Below are 10121 nucleotides of genomic sequence, written 5' to 3' on the forward strand. Positions count from 1 at the left end.
GCTGGGCACTCCTTAGGATTCTCCTTCCTTCCCCTTTCTACAGAGGCTGATGCTATTTGTGATGTGAATCTTTGATACGCTGTCAGCCAGAAACGCTTGCTGGAAGGAAGGCCATCTGTCCTGGAGGCTGAATGCCAAGTTGTGGGGATCTCCCGAGGAACATAAAGCCAAAAAAGAAAAAAAAACCCCGAACTTATTGCAGAGAAGGAAGATCTGACATTGACCTTGTAGGGGCTTTGACACCCCTTGGCCTTCAGTGAACTTCCGGAAGCCGGAGGGCCGGTTCCTCCATGGCATTCCAGCGTTGCCAGCAGAGGATAGCTGTCTCGTCAGTGCAGGCCCTGCTGTGTATGCTAACGTGACTCTTCTGAATCAAAGAAGGCACCTGCTTGTCAGCATCGTGCGGCGAGCACCCAGTGATGCGAGATGGTAGGTATTCAGAGGCACCCAAATGCCACCAGTTGGTGATGTCTGGGAGACACCTTGGCCTGGGAAAGCGAGAGGCAACCTGGAGCAAACGGATCCCCCGTAGAAGGGGAAGGATAAGCGTCTCCACCCTCTGTGGAGATGGACCAGGCTGGCACTTATCAAGCACTCAACAAAGCTGAGCTATTGAGAGAAGCTGTGGTGTGCAGATAAGGAGACAGAATGGGCAGTGAGCGGAGTGGGTCAGTGAGGGGCTTTCGTTCCTCTTGTTTGACAGGAGATGCTGGAGCATGTTGGATGGCTGAAGGGAATGATCCAGTAGATAGCAACCGATGACGCAAGAGACCGAGGGGTGATGGCAGAGTCCTGGAGGTGGGTTGAGCCAACGGGGTTTAGGGCCCAAGGGGAGAGGTGGGCCTGGGTGCAAAGAGGGTACTCGGTGCATCCAGCAAGAGCGGTAAGGTGAGTGCGTCTGCGGCCACGGTGCTGGCTGCACTGATGGAGGAGGAGGAGTGTTTGAAGCAAAGAGTATTCCTCCAAACTGAAGAGAGGCATTTAAGCAGAGGCATTAATATGAGTTTTCATGGGGGGAGGGGACATGGAACTTGGGATGTGACTGAGGGGCCACTGGTAAGAGGAGGGGCCAGGAAGTGGCAGCTTTGGGGTTTCACCAGAGCATGTGGACTCAGCGTCTGTGGAATGGAAGAGCCGAGAAAGGGAAAGGGGAGCACCGGAATAGAGAGGGGAGATAAGTTCTCACTCTTCTGTAGTCTTATTTGGGCTGTAAAAAAAAGTGTAGCGCTCCAAAGAAGACATCCAAATGGCCAACAGGTACCCAAAAGGGTGCTTGACATCACTAATTATCAGGGAAATGCAGGTTAAAGCCACAGCGAGATAGCTCCTCCCCTACGTCGGCATGATTATTGTCAAGAAGACAAGAGATAAAAGTTATCAGGGATGTGGAGAAAGGGCCCAGGCCCACCTCGGACGCTGTTGGGGAGAATGTAAATTCGTGGAACTACTATGGAAAATGGTATAAAGGTTCCTCAAGAATTAAAAATTACAACTACCGTATGATCCAGCAATCTGACTTCTGGGTATATAATCCAAAGGAAATTAAAACAGGATATCAAAACTAGGATCCCTGTATTCCCATGGGTCTACTGTAGCAGTCTTCACAATAGCCAAGATGCGCAAACAATGCGTGTCTGTCTGTGGGTGAGCAGGTAAGGAGAATGGTATTATTATTCAGCCATGAGAAGGAGGGAGATCCTGCCATTTGTGACGACGTGGGTGGGTACTGAGGACATTATGCTTAGTGAGATGAGCCAGACAGAGAAAAACAAATACTATATGCTATTATTTACATGCAGAGCCTTAAAAAAGCCAAACCTATAGACACAGTACTTGGGGCTACGTGGGGAGATGGGGAGATGCATATGAACTTGCAACTAGAAAATGAAGAAGTTTTGGAAATCTAACACTCAGCGTGACAGTCAACAATACTGCATTACGTACATCAGCTGCTAAGAGACTAGCTCTTAATGGTTCGCACTACAATAAAGAAATGATGATTGTATGGCATGATGGAGGTGTTCGCTAACACTAGGGTGGTAATCATATCCCAATATATAAATTTCAAATCAATACTTTTTAAAAAAATTTTTAATGTTTGTTTATTTTTGAGAGAGAGAGACAGCATGCACAAGCAGGGGAGGGGCAGAGAGAGAGAGGGAGACAGAATCTGAAGCAGGCTCTGAGCCGGCAGCGTAGGGCCCCACGTAGGACTTAGACCCACGAACCGTGAGATCATGACCTGAGCCAAAGTCAGATGCTCAACTGAATGAGCCACCCAGGCGCCCCTCCAATCAACACTTTAAAACCTATGTAATGTTCCATGTCAATTATATCTCAATTAAAACAATTTTAAAGCTTTAATACTTTTTTAAAAAGAAAAAAAAAACCTGAGTACTCACCAGAGAGCAAAGTAACAAAAATTGTCTGGGAAGCTGCCTGGGCCCAATGGCCTAAGGAAGAGGGGCGGGAGTCCGAGGGGCCGGATCTGGGCACGGGTTCTCACACAAAGTGCTCCCGTGGCAGCCCTGGGCCCACTGTCTACACGGAGGTGCCTGACAGGTCTTTCCTAGTAAAACTCTGTCCCTCAGCATTTCTTTCAATACTAGATGAAATCACCAGACATGGAAAAGGGATCAGGTGTGTAAGGGTGAAATGGAGAAAGACATTTTAAACCCATCATCAGTTGCCCCAGAAGGAGATTCTCTTTCTGTTTAAAGAATCACAATGTGGGGGGAAAATTGGACTACTTTTTTTTAAGGACTGACTCCACACAGTAGTAAGCAGAATCGTGCGATACAGCATGGCGTGTTAGAGTGACTCACCGGGACAGCTCAGGGGATGAACAAACGGGTTCTGCAGCTTGTATATATAAAAAAAAAAAGAGGTCTGAAGAAAACGCGTGATTCTGCTCAAAATTAGAAGAGAATTAAAGTGTTAAAACAAAACCCGTAAGCTGACAATAACATTTGTAGAATTTGGTTCTTGCGGTCCCTCAGCGTGAACTCTGGAGGGCTCCGTTGGATGGCTTGGGTCAAGGGCAAAGCGTCCTGGGCCCGCCTGCTTGGCTGGCTTAGAATTCGCTGCCTCTGACTTCCTGCCATCTTAGGTCCCATCGAACGACCGTTCTGGTTAAATCCAAGGTCATTTGAGCTGATTCCACTGAAGCCCTCGCAAATGTTCAAGGCAAGCAGCACTTTGGAATTTAGAAAAGGAGTTTTCAGTTTTCTCAGAACACACAGTACCATTTATACCTCGACCGAGTACACAAACACACTGATTCTAACAAATGTGCTCAAAACGTTTCACAGAACGGTATCTCCTTTAGAATTTATACTGTATTCCGGTCTTTTTTATTCTACTCCGTTCATTTTTTAAAAATGCTGCTAAAAGCCCACTAAATTAAATTTATATCCACTACTAGGTTATGCACCAGTATGAACAGCACAGGTTTAGAAAATGCATTTTTCTCTCTTACAGTTATTTATAGTGGAAAGATAGATAGCTAAGATTATAAACGAAAAAAAGCTAAAAAGGATTTGAAGTTGACATTCAGGGACATCTGATTTAAAGAACAAAGGGGACAAAAATATTTATTTAAAAAAAAAGAGCAGGGCACCTGGGTGGCTCAGTCAGTTGACTGTCGGACTTGGGCTCAGGTCATGATCTCTCAGTTTGGGAGTTCCAGCCCCGCGTTGGGCTCTGTGCTGACAGCTTCGGATCCTCTGCTTCGGATCCTGTCCCCCTCTCTCTGCTCCTCTCTCTCTCGCTCTCTTAAAAATAAACATTAAAAATTAAAAAAAAACAACAACCAGTAACTACCACTCACTTCCTGCTCTGTACGCATTACACTATTAGGGTCTTCACAAATGCTTTCTCATTTCCCCAACAACCTGTAATTCAGGGAACTGTTGTTCTTGTCGAGGGAAGAACCCCCAGTCTCACAGGGGAAGGCGAGAAGGCACAAGGGTGATGGATCGACTTGCGACGCCCCCTAGCTGCTGGAGGTAAACAAGACCCAGGGGCGCCTGGGTGGCTCAGTCGGTGAAGCGTCCGACTTCGGCTCAGGTCGTGATCTCACGGTTCGTGGGTTCGAGCCCCGCGTCGGGCTCTGTGCTGACCGCTCAGAGCCTGGAGCCTGTCTTCGCATTCTGTGTCNCCTCTGCCAGCAACCTGCCGCTTTGTAGCTGAAGTAGAGGCTGGGACTTGTCATTTCCTTACATTCACACGCATGCTGCAGAAGGGTGAACATTCTGGTACGGATGCTCTTTTCACAGCCTCTGACTGATCCCGGATCCCCCCACCCCGGTGCCCCTGCACTCCGGCTGCACCTGAAGGTACTGATACTGCTCGGGGGTAAGAAATAGTACAGGGCGCCCTCCGTGCACATGGGTCCTTGGGTACACAGACAAGTATAGAAGTGGGAATAGTTTCTAGAAGTGGGATTTCTGGACCAAAGGCTTCTGTGTGACAGACACTGCTGGGTTGTCTTTCATAAAGGTTGTGTCGATTTACTCAAAAACCTTGGGAAGAGAGAGAACCTGTCCCTCACACCTTTGAAAATTGTGTTACCAGGCTGTTCAGTCGTAGCCAACCTCATAGAAGAAAAAGAGAATCTCACTGAAGTTTTGATATCTCTTATTCTAAGAGTTCACATAATTTCCCCAGTCGTTGATATTTCCTTTCCTTAAACTGTCACTCACATTCTGGGGGCGCCTGGGTGGCTCAGTCAGTTGAGCGTCTGACTTTGGCTCAGGTCGTGATCTCATGGCTCGTGAGTTCAAGCCCCACATCAGGCTCGCTGTTGTCAGTGCAGAGCTCGATTTCAGATCCTCTGTCTCCTTCTCTCTCTGCCCCCTCCTAATGTACTTCATTCTCTCTCAAAAATAAAAATAAGCATTTAAAAAACCTGTCACAGGGGCGCCTGGGTGGCTCAGTTGGTTGAGTGTCCAACTTCAGCTCAGGTCATATCTCGTGGCTCGTGGATTCGAGCCCTGCATCGGGCTCTGTGCTGACAGCTCAGAGTCTGGAGCCTGCTTTGGAGTTGGTGTCTCCCTCTCTCTCTGCTCCTCCCCTACTTGCACTGTCTTTCTCTCTCTCTCAAAAAAAAAATTAAAAAAACCTCTTATATTCTTTGTTTTTTTTCTATTATCTTTCTTCTCGATAACTTCTAAGAACTTTAGATACATATATATGTATATTGAAAATAATTTTTCTTTCAAAAATTAGTTTCTTTCAAAGATAAAGTTAGTTGTCTTTCTTATGGGAATTTTTCTCTGTAGAATGTTTTCACTTTTACTTGGCATTTTCCTATGGCTTTAGATTTTTGCATCTTACTCAAGAAAGGTCATCTCATCCTGAAATGAGCATTAAAGAATCTCCAACATGTTCTTTTTTCTTGATGTATCTGGAAGTTACTAAGCTGTGAAATGTGAGATAGAAATGCTTTTTCAATGGGTTGCCTCAGTCAGTGAAGTGTCCGACTCAGGCTCAGGTCATGATCTCACAGTTTGTGGGGTTGAGCCCCGTGTCGGGCTCTGTGTTGACAGCTCAGAGCCTGGAGCCTGCTTCGGATTCTGTCTCCTCTCTCACTGCCCATCCCCCACTCTCACTCAGTTTCTCTCTCTCAAAAATAAAATGAATATTTTAAAAAAGAAAAAGAAATGCTTTTCCTTTTCTTCCTTGTAGGTGGCTGTCTAGTTGTCCTAATGTCATCTATTGCCGAAACTGTATTTTCTACAGAACTATCATACATTCCGTTCTTCTGTGTGCGTAGGTCTATTTCTGGAGTCTGTTTTATATCTCTGACAGGAGCAGATGCCAACTCCTTGCCGCTTTATTTCCTGTCTTGACAGATGTTTTACTAACTGGTAGAACTAATCTCACTTTATTACCCTTCTTCATCAATATATCTTCTGGCTGTTCTCATATACTTGGTTTTCCATAAAGACTTCAAAATAAGCTTGTTTCGAAAGAGAAATCAAGAAANTGTATGTTTGCACGTATAGGAGGGTTAGGAGGAACTTAACAGAAGACCATGGGGGAGAAGAAGGGGGGAAATGGTGGGGGAAAAGGAGAGAGGCAAACCATGAGAGACTCTTGAATGCTGAGAACAAAATGAGGACTCATGGGTGTGGGGGGGGGGCGGAGGGGGGAGATGGGCATGGAGGAGGGCACTTGTGGGGATGAGCACTGGGTGTTATATGGAAACCAACTTGACAATAAACTATTTGTAAAAAAATAAAAAATATGCCTGTTTCTTTCTTGGAAAAAAATCCAGTTGCAATATCACTGAGATCACCTGAAATTTATAGAATAATTTAAGAAGAATTAATATCTCTATCAATTTATTTATTTATTTATTTATTTAGGCAGTTGCTCAGGTCAAAAACTTTAAGGGCTCATTTCTGCATGTCTGTGTCTCCCAGAGCCCTCATCCGATCCATCAGCAAATCCTGGCAGCAGTTCCTTCGATATATATATCCAGGAACTGACCACTGCTCACATACTTCGGGCCAGTTCACACCTTCACCATTTTCCACCCGCATTTCTGCACAGTTTCTGAACTGGTCTCCCTGCGTTCTTTCTGGCTTCCATCTTTTCTCAGCCCAGAAGCCAGAATGAACCATTCAAATTTATGTCAGATCAACTCCACTCCTCTGCTCAAAACCCTCTGTGCTGCGGTGGAATACTATTTAGCCACGAAAAAGGAAGTCCTGCCATTTGCGACAACATGGATTGATCTGGACAGAGGACATTGCATGAAGTGAGAGAAGTCAGAGAAAAACAAGTACTGTATGATCTCACTTGCAGGGGGCATCTACAAGAGCCGACCTCACAGAAACAGAAAGTAGACTGGTGGTTACCAGTAACTGGTGGTTCCTGGGGGTGGGGTGGGGGTGGGAGGTGCTGGTCAGAGGGCACAAACTTCCAGCTAGAAGGTGAGCAGGTTCTGGGGACCAATGTCCAGCCTGGTGACTATGGTTAACAGTACCGTATCGTATACTTGGAAGTTGCTGAGAGTAGATCCTGAATGTTTCCCCCTCACACACAAAAATAATTATGTGAGTTGGTGGAGGTGCTAACTGATCATATTGTGGTAATCATTTTGCAGTAGGTAAATGTATTATGTTATCATGTCGTACACTTAAAGCCTCCACTATGTTAAATGCCAATTATATCTCAATAAAGCTCATGGGGAAAACCCCTTCTGGAAGCTTTCTACCTCACTCAAAGCGAAAAACAAACAAGAAACAAAAACAAACCGAGACTTGGAGCACAGATCTGAAGGTGCAAGAGTTAACCATGTGATTATTTGAGGGAAAGAGTCCCAGGCAGAGCCAAGAACCAGACAGAGCAAAGGCCCAAAGGCAGGAACATGGCGGACGGTCTTGGAGCTGAGGTGACCACACCAGCATACCATGGGCCAGGGTCTTGCGAACCAGTTTGTTACAGATTATCCAAAGCAGTTACTTAGGTGGGGTGGGAACTGGGGTCGCAGGGGTGTGGCAGGGAGAATTAACTTTTACATTAAAAGTCTCGTGGAACTATTTGACTTCTCAAAGGATATGTATGAGTTTGATTAGAAAAATTTATTCGTTAATTAATAAAGGATTTCAAAACACTGACTTACAAAAGAAAGATATAGAAACAGATGGCATTTGTCAGCGCGTAGTGGGAGTTGAGCTTTTCTGTTAGCAGATGGACATTCTTATAACAAACTCCATGATTTCTCAGTCATCTTGATTTTATTTTTTTTATTAAAATTTTTTTAAAAAATTTATTTCTGAGAGAGAGACAGCGTGAGCAAGGGAGGGTCAGAGAGAGAGGGAGACACAGAATCTGAAGCAGGCTGCAGGCTCTGAGCTGTCAGCACAGAGCCCAACATGGGGCTGGAACCCATGAACCATGAGATCATGACCTGAGCTGAAGTCGAACGCTTAACTGACTGAGCCAGCCAGGCGCCCCAATTGGTACCACTTTAAAATCCTGGGTTGTGGTTTTTTTAGATTGCTCATCTGGGTAAGAATTTGGGCTGAAATCCAAGTGTGAGGTAACTTGTAAGTCATCAGGAGAGTTCATGTATGTTTATATTTTAACCTTCCACCTAGGACCGAAGTTCAAGACTGGAATTTTCCCTCAGGGTCCCCCCTGGGGGGATGGGTCCCAGCCTCAGGCATGCTGTGCCTGTGTGTGTGTGTGTGTGTGTGTGTGTGTGAGAGAGAGAGAGAGAGAGAGAGAGACAGACAGACAGACCCATCTTACCCTGGATTAGAGAGAGACAGACAAATAGACAGACAGACCCATCTTACCCTGGGTTGACCCCAGACATCATGTGTCTTCTAGGCCCCCTGACCCTGTAAAAACTAAAGCTGTTCTTAACCTCAAGTTTCCAATCTTCATTTATTGGGCTCTGGGTATTCCTTACCTTCTTGTCAGCCCATCACATCAGTTTTTCTTGTGCTCGCTTCAGCAGCACATATATTAAAATCTTTTCTTAATCCAACATTGTAAACAGTATCTGGTTTATACCCTAAGTCTGTGCAAATATGTAAAATCAACAGTTCTTTCTCCTTTGATTTGAAATAAAACACACACAAAAAATGAGTGTGTAATTCAGGTTTTATTGCTTATCAATCATGTCATTCCATACAATTTTAGGTAAACAGACTTTGAGAAAATATACTGGGGGGTGTTAAACAGATGATGGCAATACAGATGAGAAAGTTCAAGTGTTTCACAGAAGGTAGTAAGAGGCACCACTGCCGCCATCACCCCCCAAATTTGTACAGTTCATATAAAAAGAGTAAAAATAGTTCATTGGCATTTAACTAGCATTATTCTTTGTCATCTGGGAGCCGCAACATGAGCCTGAACGAAGTCAGTCTTCGGAGCAAAACACAGTCCGTCCCACTGGCAGATGTAGCTGTTTCAGCTTCTTTAAAAACAGGCAAATGAATCAACACCACCAAAACCATGCACACAAGCCCGAAAACCAAAGCTGGCACGTTCCAGTGGTCTTGAACTTTGCTGTTTCTATTATATTACTTCAGGATAGAAGATGTGATTCAGCTTTTGAAAATCAGATTACACTTCTTCACTATGACTGCACAGAATTTACTTTGTAGTTGCGACGGCTGAACAGAGCCTAATGTTAACCCGGGGAAATCCAGGGACACAACTCAAATTGCTCTTATGCCAAGGACATGTCTTTACAAGTTAATTATTATTTAAAAACTCAGACGCAAGCTGCACAGGTATAACTTGAGGAAGCAACAGTCTACCGTTGCAGACACTACAGCAGCAGTTCTTAGGGTTTTAAAGCCGGGGAGCAAATGTGGTCACTAGAAATCGCACATACACATCAGTAACTTCCTGCTTCTGCTACACTGATAGCTTCCCTACTCGTTTGGTGATTTTAAAAATAATCGAGCGTGTAGTATGATTCAGCATTTGAAAACCTTCTATGTCTCTTATGATGAAGATGGTGAGGCTGAGAAATACAAGCAGATACTTGAAAAGAAACAAGACTTGAAATGTGGTTTTATATTAAGCCACTTCGAAGACCTCAGTTACCGGACAACTAAAAACACGCAGTCGCAGATAAATAGGAATTTATTAAAACCACCGTCTACAACAATACAAAAATTAAATATTAAGGCATCTTTTACTCCCATCTTGGTATATGCAGCAAAGAGAAATGTCTTAAATGGGAACCAGCACTTTTAGTCAAATGCTTTCGAATGTATTTGGCAGATTTATTTTTATATTTTCCTGTTTCACTCACCACCAAAAACTCTCATGGTCAAACATCATGACCCAAACCAAGAGAAAAGTAGAAAACAGATACTCATTTCCTAAAAGGAAGCAGTTCACCTTTGAAAAATAAGAAGAAACTACAAAGAATATTATGTATAAAGTTCAAATACTAGTATTTAAATTTCCCTGAAGCAATTTGTGCTTCAGTAATGAATGGAAAGAAGAGATAAAGACTTTATTAAGACGAGAAGTCTATTGATATGGACCACGCTGCAGAAAAACTGGTGACTCAGAATTCTGCTCCACTGGAGTGAGAGTTTCAAAGGGCCTTCCTCCTCCTTTAAAAAATATCATTTCCACTA

General features: G+C 44.2%; 1 long non-coding RNA gene across 5 annotated transcripts in view; it reads left to right on the top strand.

Moving 5' to 3' along the window:
• The window catches only part of LOC144229833 (uncharacterized), a 70740-nt gene extending 64755 nt beyond the window's left edge, over positions 1-5985 (top strand). For 2 of the 5 annotated variants that reach the window (XR_013334623.1, XR_013334620.1), the window contains exons 3-6: positions 44-429; positions 704-798; positions 3905-4007; positions 4278-5985. This is a non-coding gene — a long non-coding RNA (uncharacterized LOC144229833). The remainder of the gene's footprint in view (positions 1-43; positions 430-703; positions 799-3904; positions 4008-4277) is intronic. The other 3 variants (XR_013334628.1, XR_013334627.1, XR_013334624.1) reach the window with 3 other exon arrangements.
• The last annotated feature ends 4136 nt before the right edge of the window (positions 5986-10121 follow it).

The sequence above is a fragment of the Crocuta crocuta genome, unplaced genomic scaffold (genome assembly GCF_008692635.1).
Source record: "Crocuta crocuta isolate KB4526 unplaced genomic scaffold, BGI_CrCroc_1.0 scaffold90, whole genome shotgun sequence".
Classification (NCBI taxonomy): domain Eukaryota; kingdom Metazoa; phylum Chordata; class Mammalia; order Carnivora; family Hyaenidae; genus Crocuta; species Crocuta crocuta.